Genomic DNA, 14210 nt, shown 5'->3' with positions numbered 1-14210 from the left:
GAACTGATGGCTGGAGCAAAATGCACATTTTCCCAATGTTTAAATTCAGTGACTGAACCTGAGATTTGTTTAATTTTCAATTGTCTTGAAGCTGTTAATCTGCCAGGCATTATGGTGCAGGTGCATTTTGCCAAGCTGTTCCTCAGAAGCATTTTGTTAAGATAATAATCACAAGGGTGACCCCGGTACTTTCATTCTGTTTATTCCCCATCATTTCCTGTGATAAGCACTATTTCACTAGTTCACCAACCTCCTCAGTGCTTATTTGTTTAGGGAGAGAATATCAATTAATGATGCTAAAGAGAGTAAGAGCTGCAAATGAAATTTTGGAATGAAATTCCTTAGGCCATCTTGGACTTTCAAGGCATTCTCTCCTTAAATAGTCCCGTTGAATGTTATTATTAACATAAATAATAATAATGATAATAATAATTAGCATAGTTTCCTGCTTGAGTTGTTATTCATGGAAAACTGCAAGCTCCTTTCCATCTATATTGGCCTCAGTAAAAGTGAAAAATAGAGTCTCATTTTATATTTCATTTCTCTATTATTTTTGCTTGCTCAACTCATTCTAGGCCTGACCACTAAATCCTTATGATGGTCTTTATCAGACTTTTTGGAAAAATAAAAATGTTTCTTGTTGCTATTTGAAAAAGGAGTCTGATGTGGAAACCCTTCAACAGGCCAACTTTTATTTTTCATGAGAATTTGCCTTGAAGCTCTATTTGTGTGCTGTAAGTCATTCAAAGTCATTTTTTGCAAAGCCTCTCCTGGTTTCTAGTATCTCTCTCTCAGAACCCATCATCTAGACACACTGAGAGTCTTGCTTCCAAAAAACCAAATCTGGTTTCTACCTCCTTTGCTTAAAAACCTAGATAAAATTCTTACTGCAAAAAAAAAAAAAAAAAAAAAAAAATTCTTAATGCCCTCAAGATAAAATCCAAGTTTCTTATCATCCCCTAATGTTGTGTCACTTATTTCTGTGCCTAGTCATATCCCTCCACCCCCCGCCCCTCCCATCCCCCTCTGAGTCCAGTATTAAATGTCTTTTGGTTTTGTGGAGAGACTAAGCCATCCCACCTCTGGACTAACCATGTGCTGTAAATGGAACCCTTTCTTCTGTAATTTAAGACTCAACTGACAACAAATCTTAGACGCTTTCCTGCCCTCATAAGTCATGTGTAGTGCCTGAAGTCAATTTCAGGGACGTGTAAGATTGCATATCCTTCCCTTCTCCAGAACTGCAGGATGGCTTTGACTGTGCTTCACATGGGCAAATGCTGTGATTCAGTTTCCCAATTCTTGTACTATTGGTTTAGAACTAGGGTCAACATCTATGTCAAAACGACTACACTATCCAAGGCAATGTACAGATTCAATGCAATCCCTATAAAACTGCCAATGGCATTTTTTACAGAGCTAGAACAAAAAATTTTAAAATTTGTGTGGAAATGCAAAAGAACCTGAATAGCCAAAGCAATCTTGAGAAAGAAAAATGGAGCTGGAGGAATCAATTGACTTCAGGAATCCCTGACTTCAGACCATACAGCAAAGCTACAGTCATGAAAACAGTATGGTACTGGCACAAAAACAGAAATATAGATCAAAGGAATAGGGCTATAAAAGCCAGAGATAAAGCAATTGTCCTCCAATTAAAAATAAAAAAGAAAGCCCAGAGACAAACCCATGCACTTATGGTCAGCTAATTTGTGACAAAGGAGGGAAGACTATACAATGGAGAAAAGACAGTCTCTTCAATAAGTGGTGCTAGGAAAACTGGACAGCCTCATTAAAAGAATGGACTTAGAAAATTCCCTAGAATTATACACAAAAATAAACTCAAAATGTAATAAAGACCTAAATGTAATATTAGACACTATAAATCCCTAGGGAAAAATGTAGGCAGAGCGCTCTTTGACATACATTGCAGCAGTATCTTTTTGGATCTCTCTTCTAGAGTAATGGAAACGAAAACAAAAACAAACAAATAGGACTTAGTTAAACTCAAAAACTTTTGCACAGCAAAGGAAACCATAAACAAAATGAAGAGACAACCCACAGCTTGGGAGAAAATATTTGCAAATAATGTGACTGACAAGGATTAGTCTTTAAAATGTACAAACAACTCATACAGCCCAATTAAAAAAAAATAAACTTACCCAATCAAAAAATGAGCAGAATATGTAAATAGACATTTCCCCAAAGAAGACATACAGATGACCAAAAAGCACATGAAAAGATGCTCAACATTCCTTATTACCAGAGAAATGCAAATCAAAACTACAGTGAGGTATCACCTCACACTGGTCAGAGTAGCCATCATCATCAAAAAGTCTGCAAATAGTAGCTGCTGGAGAGGTGGTGGAGAAAAAGGAAACTTCCTTTTTGGTGGGAAATTGGTGAAGCCACTATGGAGAATAGTATAGAAATTCCTCAAAAACTAAAAAAGAGCTACCATATGATCCTGCAACCCCATCTCTGGTCACGTATGTGGAGAAGACCATAATTCAAAAAGATACATGCCCCTAAATAGTCATAGCAGCACTATTTACAGATGCCAAGACTTGGAAACAGCCTGAATGTCCATTGACAGATGAATGGGTAAAGAGGACATGGTATGTATACACAGTGGAATATTATTCACTGGTAAAATAATGAAATATTTCCATTTGCAACAACACGGATGGACCTAGAGATTATCATACTAAGTGAAGTAAGGCAGACGCAGAAAGACAAATGTCATATGATATTGTTTGTATGTGAAATCTAAAAATATGATACAAATAAACTCATTTACAAAACAGACCCACAGACACAGAAAACAAACTTAGGGTTACTAAAGGGGAAAGGAAAGGGAGGGATAAATTAGGAGCTTAAGATTAATGTAAAAACATTGCTGTATATAAAACATAATCAACAAGGACCTTCTTGTTCCTACAGGGAACTATACTCAATATTTTGTAATAACCCATAAGAGAAAAGATTCTGGAAAATAGATATGTGTGTGTATATAAATGAACTGCTTTGCTATACATCTGAAACTAACACAACATTGTAAATCAACTCTACTTCAATTAAAAAACAAACAAAAACAAAAAGGCACCCAAAACTATGACTTCTATGAACGTGTTCATGTGTTTACATTTTTTAATTGAGGGGAAATTCACACAAAGTTAATTGTTTTCAAGTGTACCATGCCATTTAGTACATTCACAGTGTTGTGAAACTACTGCTTCTATCTAGTTCCAAAACATTTGCTCAGCCCAAAAGGAAGCCCCACAAGAGTGAAGCAGACACTCCCCATTCCATTATCCTTAGCCCCTGTCAGTTACCGATCTATTTTCTTTCTCTGTGAATTTTTCTATCCTGGACATTTCACATTAATGGGATAATACAATATGAAACCTTTTGTCACTTATTCCTCTTAGAATAATGCTTTTAGCGTCATCCACATTGTAGCATGATTTGATAATTTATTCCTTTTTATGGCTGAGTACTATTCCATCGTAGGGATATACTACATTTTGTTTATCCATTCCTTCACTGACTAATATTATGCTGCCATTATGAATAGGGCTGCTATGAATATTTGTGTGTAACTTTTTATTTGAACACTTGCTTTTATTCTTCTGGGCCATTATGTAGGGGTAGAAGTTCATAGGTGTGTAATTTTTGAGGAACTGCCAAACCCACCACCTGTTTTGTAAATATTTACGGAGCACAGCCACAATCATTCATTTACATACCGTGTACGACTGCTTCTGTGCCACAATGGCAGAGTCTGTGTGACCCATCAAGCCTCAAATATTAGCCATCCAGAACTTTGCAGAAGTTTGATGAACCCTGACTTAGAACATCTGTTTTGAGCAATGTAGCCTGCAGGCCTTGAGGCTAGTCATAGCCCTTCTTTAAAGAAGAATGGGTTGAGTGCTGCTGCTGCTGCTAAGTCGCGTCAGTTGGGTCCGACTCTTTGCAACCCCATAGATGGCAGCCCACCAGGCTCCTCCGTCCCTGGCATTCTCCAGGCAAGAATACAGAAGTGGACTGCCATTTCCTTCTCCAATGCATGAAAGTGAAAAGTGAAAGTGAAGTCGCTCAGTTGTGTCTGACTCTTCGCAACCCCATGGACTGTAGCCTACCAGGCTCCTACGTCCATGGGATTTTCTAGGCAAGAGTACTGGAGTGGGGTTCCATTGCCTTCTCCGAATGGGATGAGTATACAAAGACAAATTATTTTTCTTAAATTGGCATAGAAACTCTTGGACATTTAGGATGTTTGGGGTTGACCTGTAGTTTTGAGGAATCTATTTTGAATACCAAAGGGTGTATGTATAAAACATGAGGTCTTGTATAAAATGTGGTCCAGAAAATTGGGTAACAAGAGTGACATCATCAACATGGCTGAATAAGATGCCTTCATTGTATCTTCCTCAGCAGCAACAATTTGACATCCTTCACGGACACAGTTTCTTTCCTGAGAGCTGAGAGACCCAGGACCATATGTAAGGAGAAATGGGAGGACAGTTGACTGTGGACATTATAGTGGCTTGTGAACTGGCTGCAACCTCTCTCAGCCAGGATCCAGGTGCTCCTGGAGAATAATGACATAGACACTCATTCATGGATGGGAGAGTCTTTGTGGAAGTCCAGTTTTCCAGTGAAGAAGCTCCAGTGCATAACTGGAGCAAAAAAATATGAGTTTAGACACATTGGAAAGGGTAAGAGGAAGAGCTTGATTTTAGCTGCATCACCCCTCTTCTAAGGCAACACAGACCAGGTTCAAGGGAGACCTTCCCGGCTTGTGATTTTTCCTGTGGGGTAAACTGAGAGTGTGTGAGTGAGCATCAGTTGTTTGAGACATTGTCAAAGAGACCCAATTCTCTCTTCCCCATCCCAAGTACTGAGCTGTGGGCTGCATGACTTGGAGTGGAAAGAGGCTGGAAGAATGCTCAACATCACTCATTATTAGAGAAATGCAAATCAAAACCACAATGAGGTACCATTACACACCAGTCAGGATGGCTGCTATCCAAAAGTCTACAAGCAATAAATGCTGGAGAGGGTGTGGAGAAAAGGGAACCCTCTTACACTGTTGGTGGGAATGCAAACTAGTACAGCCGCTATGGAAAACAGTGTGGAGATTTCTTAAAAAACTGGAAATAGAACTGCCATATGACCCAGCAATCCCACTTCTGGGCATACACACTGAGGAAACCAGATCTGAAAGAGACACGTGCACCCCAATGTTCATCGCAGCACTGTTTATAATAGCCAGGACATGGAAGCAACCTAGATGCCCATCAGCAGATGAATGGATAAGGAAGCTGTGGTACATATACACCATGGAATATTACTCAGCCATTAAAAAGAATTCATTTGAACCAGTCCTAATGAGATGGATGAAGCTGGAGCCCCTTACACAGAGTGAAGTAAGCCAGAAAGATAAAGAACATTACAGCATACTGACACATGTATATGGAATTTAGAAAGGTGATAACGATAACCCTATATGCAAAACAGAAAAAGAGACACAGAAATACAGAACAGACTTTTGAACTTTGTGGGAGAATGTGAGGGTGGGATATTTCAAAAGAACAGCATGTATACTATCTATGGTGAAACAGATCACCAGCCCAGGTGGGATGCACGAGACAAGTGCTCCGGCCTGGTGCACTGGGAAGACCCAGAGGAATCGGGTGGAGAGGGAGGTGGGAGGGGGGATCGGGATTGGGAATACATGTAAATCCATGGCTGATTCATATCAATGTATGACAAAACCCACTGGGAAAAAAAAAAAAATACAAAAAAAAAAAGAGGCTGGAAGAATAGCAAACAGGACTCTGGGGGGCAATAAAGGAATGCAGATCTTAATGTGTTGTGGACCCCATCAAGAAGCCCACCAATGAGCTGCTGGGAATGTCTTGCCCATAGGTTCCCTGAGCTGGCATACAGGTACCACTAGGCCTCCGCTTGCCTCACCCAACCCCACCCCCACATCCTATGGCAGGCTCTCTGTGTGTGCTCCTTCCTGATGATGGCAAGAGCAAGCTTTGACAGATGGTTAGTGAATGCACACAGAGAGGCAGCCAGAATCTGTAGCCCAGAGAGACCAAAAACCTGAGCGTCCATTGCATACTTGGGAAAGCAAAAGAGGTTGTTAGTGCCCAGCCTGCTGCTTTATAGAACTGAGAGGTAAGAATTCTGCCACAAGAGGGAGCAAGAAGCACAGAGCAGGTAAATCCCAGAGAAATCTCCCAAAGCCTCAGACTCCCTAGCAGGGGTGATGGAAGGTATTTCTCCCTTGAAGCCAGTTAGTAAAGGCTGGAGGGGGTGACTGCTACTGCAGATGTGAAGATAGCAATGTAAGTCTTCAAAGAACATGAAAAATCAGAGGAAGCATGACAACATTGAAGGATCACAATAATCTTCCAGTAACTGACCACAAAGACATGGAGATGTGTGACTTATCCAGTAAAGACTTCAGTGTTTTAGCCTGTTTGGCGGCCTCTGTGCTCTACAAACTTGGATATCAAAATGTCCCCCCAGATTTGGGAATTTCTCAGCTATTAATTCTTCAAATGAACTTTCCGCTTCATTCTTCTCTTCTCCTTCTGGGACTCCAGTAATTCACATATTGGTTCTTTTGATGCTATCCATAGGTGGCTCAGTGGTAAAGAATCTGCCTGCCAATGCAGGAGTCACAGGAGATACTGGTTTGATCCCTGTTTCGGGAAGATCCCCTTGAAGAAGAAATGGAAACCCACTTCAGTATTCTTGTCTGGAGAATCCCATGGACAGAGGGTCCTAGTAGGCTACAGTCTATAGGGTCACAAAGACTTGGATACAACTGACCGACTGAGCACACACATGTGCATGCATAGGTCAGTAGGCTTTCTTCACTCTTTTTCATTCTTTTTTTCATTTGTTTTCCTTGACTGAATAATTTCAAAGTTCCTGTCTTCTAATTTACAGATACTTTCTTGAGTGAAGTCGCTCAGTTGTGTCCGACTCTTTGTAACCCCATAGACTGTAGGAGCCTACCATGCTCCTCTGTCCATGGGATTTTCCAGGCAAGAGCACTGGAGTGGGTTGCCATTTACTTTCTTCATTTATTCTGCTGCTGATGTTCTGTGTTGCATTTTTCATTCATTTATTGTATTCTTCAGCTCCAGATTTTTTGTTGGCTCTTTTTTATGATTTCTATCTCTTCATTAAATGTTTCATGTTGTTTATGGTATTCATGATTTTTAAAAATTGTCTTTCTGTGTTTTCTTCTAATGTGAATTTATCTTAATCAAAAAGAATAGTATAGTTAATTAAAAATAAAAATGGCTCTCAATACTTAAAATTTTTTTCTAATCTTATTCAAAGATTTGTATTAAATTTAATAGGCAATATAGCAATTGTAATTGAGAAAATATTTAAATTATTTATATGAAGTAGAATTTGGTGTAATTGTTAAGATTAAATTAAATATAATTAAATATTTTTAAAAGATCAAAAAAAAGAAAGTCTGAAAGAAGTTCAAGCTGAAATGAGAGGACGTAAGCAGTAACATGGAAACCTGAAAATATACAGCACAATGGTAAAAGTAAGTATATAGTTAGATTTAGAATACTCTGAATACAAAATGAAAAGGCAATCTATAAAATTGGAGAAAATTTTTGCAAACCATCTATTTGATAAGGGCTGTGATTCATGGGGTCACAAAGAGTTGGACACGACTGAGCGACTGAACTGAAGTGAACTGAACATTTAAAAATATATGCAGAACTCACACAACTAAAGGAAAACAAAAAAATCTGTTCAAAAATGGGCAAAGGATGTGAATAAATGTAGAAGATACATAAATGCCCAAAAAGACACAGGAAAAGTTGCTAACATGACTCATTATCAAGTAAAAGTGAATCAAAACCACAGTGGGAGATCATCTCACAACTCTTGGAATGTCTGCTACCAAAAACACAAGAGAAATCAAGTGTTGGTGCAGACGTGGAGAAAATGTGTGGGACCCCTGTGCTTTGTTGGTAGGAATGTAAAATGGTGGAGCTACTATGGGAAACGGTATAGAGGGTCCTCGAAAAATAGAAAACAAAACGACTGTATGATCCAACCATCTCACTTCTAAAGTAAATGAAATCAGAATCTTGATGAGATATCTGCACTTCCATACTCATTGCAGCATTATTCACAATAGCCAAGATATGGAAACAATCAAATCTATGGATGAATGGATAAAAAAATGTGGTATATATATGCAATAGAATATTATTCAGCCATAAAAAGAGGATTGTTATTGTTCATCGCTCGGTCATGTCTGACTCTTTGTGACCCCATGGACTCCAACATCACAGGCTTTCCTGTCCTTCACTGTCTCCTGGAGTTGCTCACACTCACGTCCATTGCATTGATGATGCCATCCAACCATCTCATCCTCTGCCACCCCCTTCTCCTCATGACCTCACCTTCCAAGCATCAGAGTCTTTTCAAGTGAGTCAGTTCTTCACATCAGGTGGCCACAGTATTGGAGTTTCAGCTTTAGCATCAGTCCTTCCAATGAATATTCAGGACTGATTTCTTTTAGGATTGGCTGGTTGATCTCCTTGTAGTCCAATGGACTCTCAAGAGTCTTCTCCAACACCACAGTTCAAAAGCATCCATTCTTTGGTGCTCAGCCTTCTTTATGGTCAATCTCTCACGTCTGTACATGACTACTGGAAAAACCATAGCTTTGACTATATGTATACTTGTCCACAAAGTGATGTCTTTGCTTTTTGATACACTGTTTAGGTTTGTCATAGCTTTTCTTCCAAGGAGTAAGCATCTTTTAGTTTCAAGGCTGCAGTCACCAATGGCAGTAATTTTGGAGCCCAAGAAAGTAAAGTCTCTCACTGTTTCCATTTTTCCCCCCATCTCTATTTGCAACAACGTGGATAAACCTTGATGGCATTATGCCAAGTGAAATAAGTCAGAGAAATACAATTACTGTGTAATATCACTTGTGTGTAGAATCTAAAAAAGCCAAACTCACAGAAAGAGAGAGAAGAATGGTGGTTGCCAGGGGCTGGGTGGTGGTGAAATTAGGTGAAGGTGGTCAGAAGATACAAACCTCCAGTTACAAGGTGAATGAGTTCTGGGGATTTGACATACAGCATGGTGACCATAGTTAACAATACTTTATTCCAGACTTGAAGTTGCTAAGACAGTAGATCTTAAATGTTCTCACCACAGAAAAGAAATGATAATTATGTGATATAACAGATGTGTTAGCTAGTGCTGTGGTGGTGATCATTTTCAATATGTAAGTGTATCAAATCATTATGTTGTACACCTTAAACATACACAATGCTATAGGTCAGTTATATTTCAATAAAGCTGAAAAAAAGATATTTAAAAAGACTTAAAGTATACAGGGTAGCAGCAGACTCGAGTCAGATTTTCATGGGACAGTCCACTTAACCACTCTGAGCTTCTGTTTCCTCATCTATTAAGTAGAGATTATAACATTCTTCTTGTGAGGTGTAGTGAGGATTAAAAGAAGAAAATACCCTTGCAGTGCTTAAAACTGTCCTGATGTAAATCTATGATGTGAGTACCATAAAACTCTTAAGAAAAGTGAAGTGATGGATCATCCATCTGGCTTATCTTATGCTTTAGGATAAAACACCCTACATTCTTTCTTGGCACATATAGTTAGAGTTCTGGGTCATGAGAGGGGAAAAGGGAAGGAGACTGTGTGTGTTATTGTAATTTTAGAAGTTTTAAAATATTTGGCAAAAGGTTTTGAGAGAGAGTTTATGGGACATTGTCTAAACTCCATGGAACAGGGAGAATTTCATAATATTGCCTAAGACTCTCCAGGCCAACCATCGTTCTTAGTTTCCATTATCCCAGAATCTTAGCATCCACTAATATAAGGGATGCTGCCCAAACAAACTACTATACATAAAATAGACAAGCAGCCAGGATGCAAGGTGTGAAGACCCTGTGGACATTTGTCCTCTTAAAGGGACACAGAGGGCCTTCCCTGGTGGCTCAGGGGTAAAGAATCTGCCTGTAATGTAGGTGAGGCGGGTTCAATCCCTGGGTTGGGAAGGTCCCCTGGAGAAGGAAATGGTAATCCACTCCAGCATTCTTGCCTGGGAAATCCCATGGACAGAGGAGCCTGGGGGGCTACAGTCCACGGAGTCGCAAAAGAGTCAGGCAAGACTCAGCAGCGAAACAATACTAACAAAAGGAACACAGAGGAGTGAGCATGGCTGGAGTGGAATGAGTGAGGAGGAGGATGGTCCGAGATAATACAGCCAGGCCGTGTTGTTGCTGGTGCTGTTCTGGGAGAGGAATTTGGACTTCATTTCCGGTGTGATGGGAAGCTAGTGGAGGGTTTTCAGCAGAAGCGTGACATGGTCATCTCAGCCAGTTACTATTGCAAAGGATGGGTCTGGTAGTTGATCACTGCTTTTGTAAAGTGGTTTTCAAGACTCAGCAATGGTTTCCACTGTTATATGAAGGCGAATTTGACAACAGTAAACCTGCTAACAGATGCTCAGTTTCAGGTGCCGTAAATGGGGCCATACATCAAAAGCATTGATTTTTTACTTCTGAGACCCCAAAAGCAGCCCAACTCTAACCCTCAGAGGCCCCATAATAGGTTGGGAAGACACCATTTATTGGGGTCATGGGTGATGGTGATGGAGCAACTGTCTAAATTCTGCGCAAATTCGTTTCTACATGCAGTGAACCCCAGGGACTTCTTGCTTCTGTGAATATTTCAGAACTAGGAAGACCTTACTGGGAAGGAGAGATGCACTGGACTTCTGAGCACATACAGCCCACTCTCATTTGATTGTTTGAATGATATTTGGAGGAGAAGGGGAAGGGAGGCTGATCTGTAGGTATTCCTCTTTCACCCTCTGCCCTTCCACCCAAAGGATACCTACAGCCATTTATTTTTCTGGCCTTGGAAGGAAAGAAGGAAACTAACATCTATTGGGTAAGAACTCAGGGTCGGCTAGTTGTTGTAAGGAATTACTGCATTTTGATTATTCATTCATTCATTCCTATGCTGGTAATGGAGAGGCACACAAGCTTCCTGTCTTCATAGAGAATACGTTCCAGAGGGGATGATGGGATGAGGTGAAGAAGGACAAAATGAAGCAAATAAGTGGAGGTACAAGACAATCAGACAGTGAGGGTACCTTGAGGATGGCCACAGGGAACTGTGATGGAGATACTGGGCTGTCTCTTTACATTGGGTGGTGAGTTGGGCCCTGCAGAACAGGACCCAGGAGAACAGAATGCATGTGAGGATACATGGGAAGTCTGTAGAAAAGCATTTCAGGTGGAGGGAACATCTTAGTAATGAACAGAAGATTGCATGACCTTGCAAATAGTGATAATTAGGTGCTTGCATGAATATTTTGTTGAGATTTGCAAAAATGAAATGAGAGAGCATGCAAGCATAAAAAACAAACCCATAAATTTCAAGTATGTAAGTACTTAAAAGTAGGTGGCTCTACAACACTTTTAACACTTAGAAGTTAATGTCAATATAATAATAATAACAACAATGATAACAAGAACAACCTATTTTTGTTGAGCATTTACTGCATGCCAGACACTGTCCTGAAGTCTGCCTTGACCATCTTTTCTAGAATGTTTGAGAAGTATCGTCCAAGGGAAGAGTTAGCCACCAGAGAGGATTTTTTAAAAATTTAAAGGTTTAAAACATTTAGAAAATACTTAAAAATTTAAACACATTAAATATAATTTTATTAAAGGAAATTCCAAATATATATGAACAAAGAGAGAACAGTGTAATGAATCCCCGGGGACCCTTCATCTAGCTTCATCGATGATTAACTCATTGTTCCACTTGTACCCTCCCCCCATCCACATTATCTTGAAGCCAGTTCCAGCCACTAACATTTCTTGTGTAAATATTACAATACGCATCTCTAAAAGATAAAGAATCATAAAAACATAAACACAATACCATGAGTACAACTAGAAAATTAATAATAATTCCTTATGTGTGTGTGTGAGTGTGTGACTGTTAGTAGCTCAGTTGTGTCCGACTCTTTGTGACCCCATGGACTGTAGCCCACCAGGCTCCTCTGTCCATGGGATTCTCCAGACAAGAAAACTGGAGGGGGTTGCCATTCCCTTCTCCAGGGTTAGTGCATCAAATATCAGTCACTGTTCAAATTTCCTACCATCTAATAAAATTATTTTAGTTTCTTAGAATCAGAATCCAACTAAAGTCCTACACATTGAGATTACTTGGTATATCTTTTCTTTTTTTAAAGGTAACTCATGTTTAATGGAAATATATTACAGCACAATGATCCCTTACTTACAAAGAGCACAGATTTGTGAAGTCATAAATTTAATTTCAGTTTTCAAATAAAGGAAGCTTTATATAGCTCTAGAATTTTTTCTTCTCCCTCCATACCACAGACATTTTAAATGAAATCTGTTCAAAGCTAAAAATAATTAATGTGTGCCTCTATTGCATTTCCTATTTCTGATAATGACTCCATCCCTCCACCAATTTGTCCAAATGTGAACCCGTGTAATAGTTGATGTATCGTTTCATCTCTAGGTTTCTCCTTCAGTTCTTCCATTACTGGAAAATGAGTTATTTATCTTGTAGAGTCTTGATTCTCAAAAATATGGTTACAGGTCAAGAGCATCAGTATTACCTAGGACCTTGTTAGAAATGTAGCCAGAGCTACTGGCTTAGAATCCGCATTTTAACATGATCACATTAAAGTTTGAGAAACACTGCTGTAGTTCTGCACAGTCTGGAGACTGCTGATTATATCTCTGTAATGTTCCCAGTCCAGGGATTGAATCTGGGTCGTCTGCCTTGCAGGCAGACTCTTTACCATCTGACCCACCAGCGACGCCCAATGTTCATTTGACAAGGTCCTCTATCTTCCATGTTTCCTGTACATCAGTAGCTGGCTCTGTAAGTTTCTTCATCAGGTTTAGGTCTGATTTTTTTTTTTTTTTTTTTTTTTTTGGCATGACTGCTTTGTAAGTGATCGTGTGTTTGTCCACCAGGAGGCACCTAACGTCTGGTTGTCTGTTGTTTTGTGATGTTGGCTGCTATATGAATGGTGCCTGCATTTATGACTTCATTTTTTGTTGCTGTTCAGTTGCTAAGTTATATCCAACTCTTTTGCGACCCCATGGACTGTAGCTCTGCCAGGTTCCTTTGCCCATGGGATTTCCCAGGCAAGAACACTGGAGTGGGTTGCCATTTCCTCCTCTAGGAGATCTTCCCGATCCAAAGATCGAACCCACCTCTCCTGCATTGCAGGTGGATTCTTTACCACTGATCCACCAGGGAAGTCCATGAATTCATTAGGGAATTACAAAACAGAGATGAATTTCAACTTAAACAGACTTGGTTTGTTTTATAAAAGTTTAATTTCTCTCTTTCTCTCTCTCTCTTTTTTGGTGATTTCTATACCACTAATAATATATAACACTAATCATGTTAGGCATGGTTCTAAGGACTTTATACAAATTAGCTCCTTTGTTAATTTTCACAAACCCTCTGAAGTAGTGGTGAATTTCCCATTGCTGCTGTAACAATCTTCTACAAATTTCATGACTTTAAACAACACACATATATGATGGTACAGTTCTGGAGGGCCAGAAGTCCATAATGGGTCTCACTTGGCTAACATTGAGGTGTTCATGGAGATTTTTCTTTCTGGAGCTTCTAAAACAGAATCTTGCCTTTTCCAAACTGTAGAGACCTTGTGTATTCCTTGACTTGTGGCCCCTTCTTCCATCTTCAAAGTCAGCATCATCACACCTTTAACTTCCGCTCTCTGATATTCTTCTTCCTCCCTCTTCCACATTTAAATACCTTTATGGTTACACTGAGTCCATTCAGGTATTTCAGAACAATCTCCATATTTTAAGGTCAGCTGACCTGAAGCTTAACTCCATTTGTCATCTTAATTCTCCTTTGCCATAGACCCTAACATATATACTGGTCCAGGAATTAGAACCTGGGTGTCATTGAAGGGCCATTTTCCTACCAACCACAACCAGGTTCGGTGATTTACAAATAAGGAAACTGAGATATACCCAGGTGAAATAACTTACCCAACATTGCACAGATCCTAACTATTCGAGCTTGAATACAAATACAGGGGGTCCAGCTCTTAAGTCTCCATTTTGAACCTTAC

Source organism: Dama dama, chromosome 10 (genome assembly GCF_033118175.1).
Source record: "Dama dama isolate Ldn47 chromosome 10, ASM3311817v1, whole genome shotgun sequence".
Taxonomy (NCBI): domain Eukaryota; kingdom Metazoa; phylum Chordata; class Mammalia; order Artiodactyla; family Cervidae; genus Dama; species Dama dama.
This window is presented reverse-complemented; position numbering follows the sequence as displayed.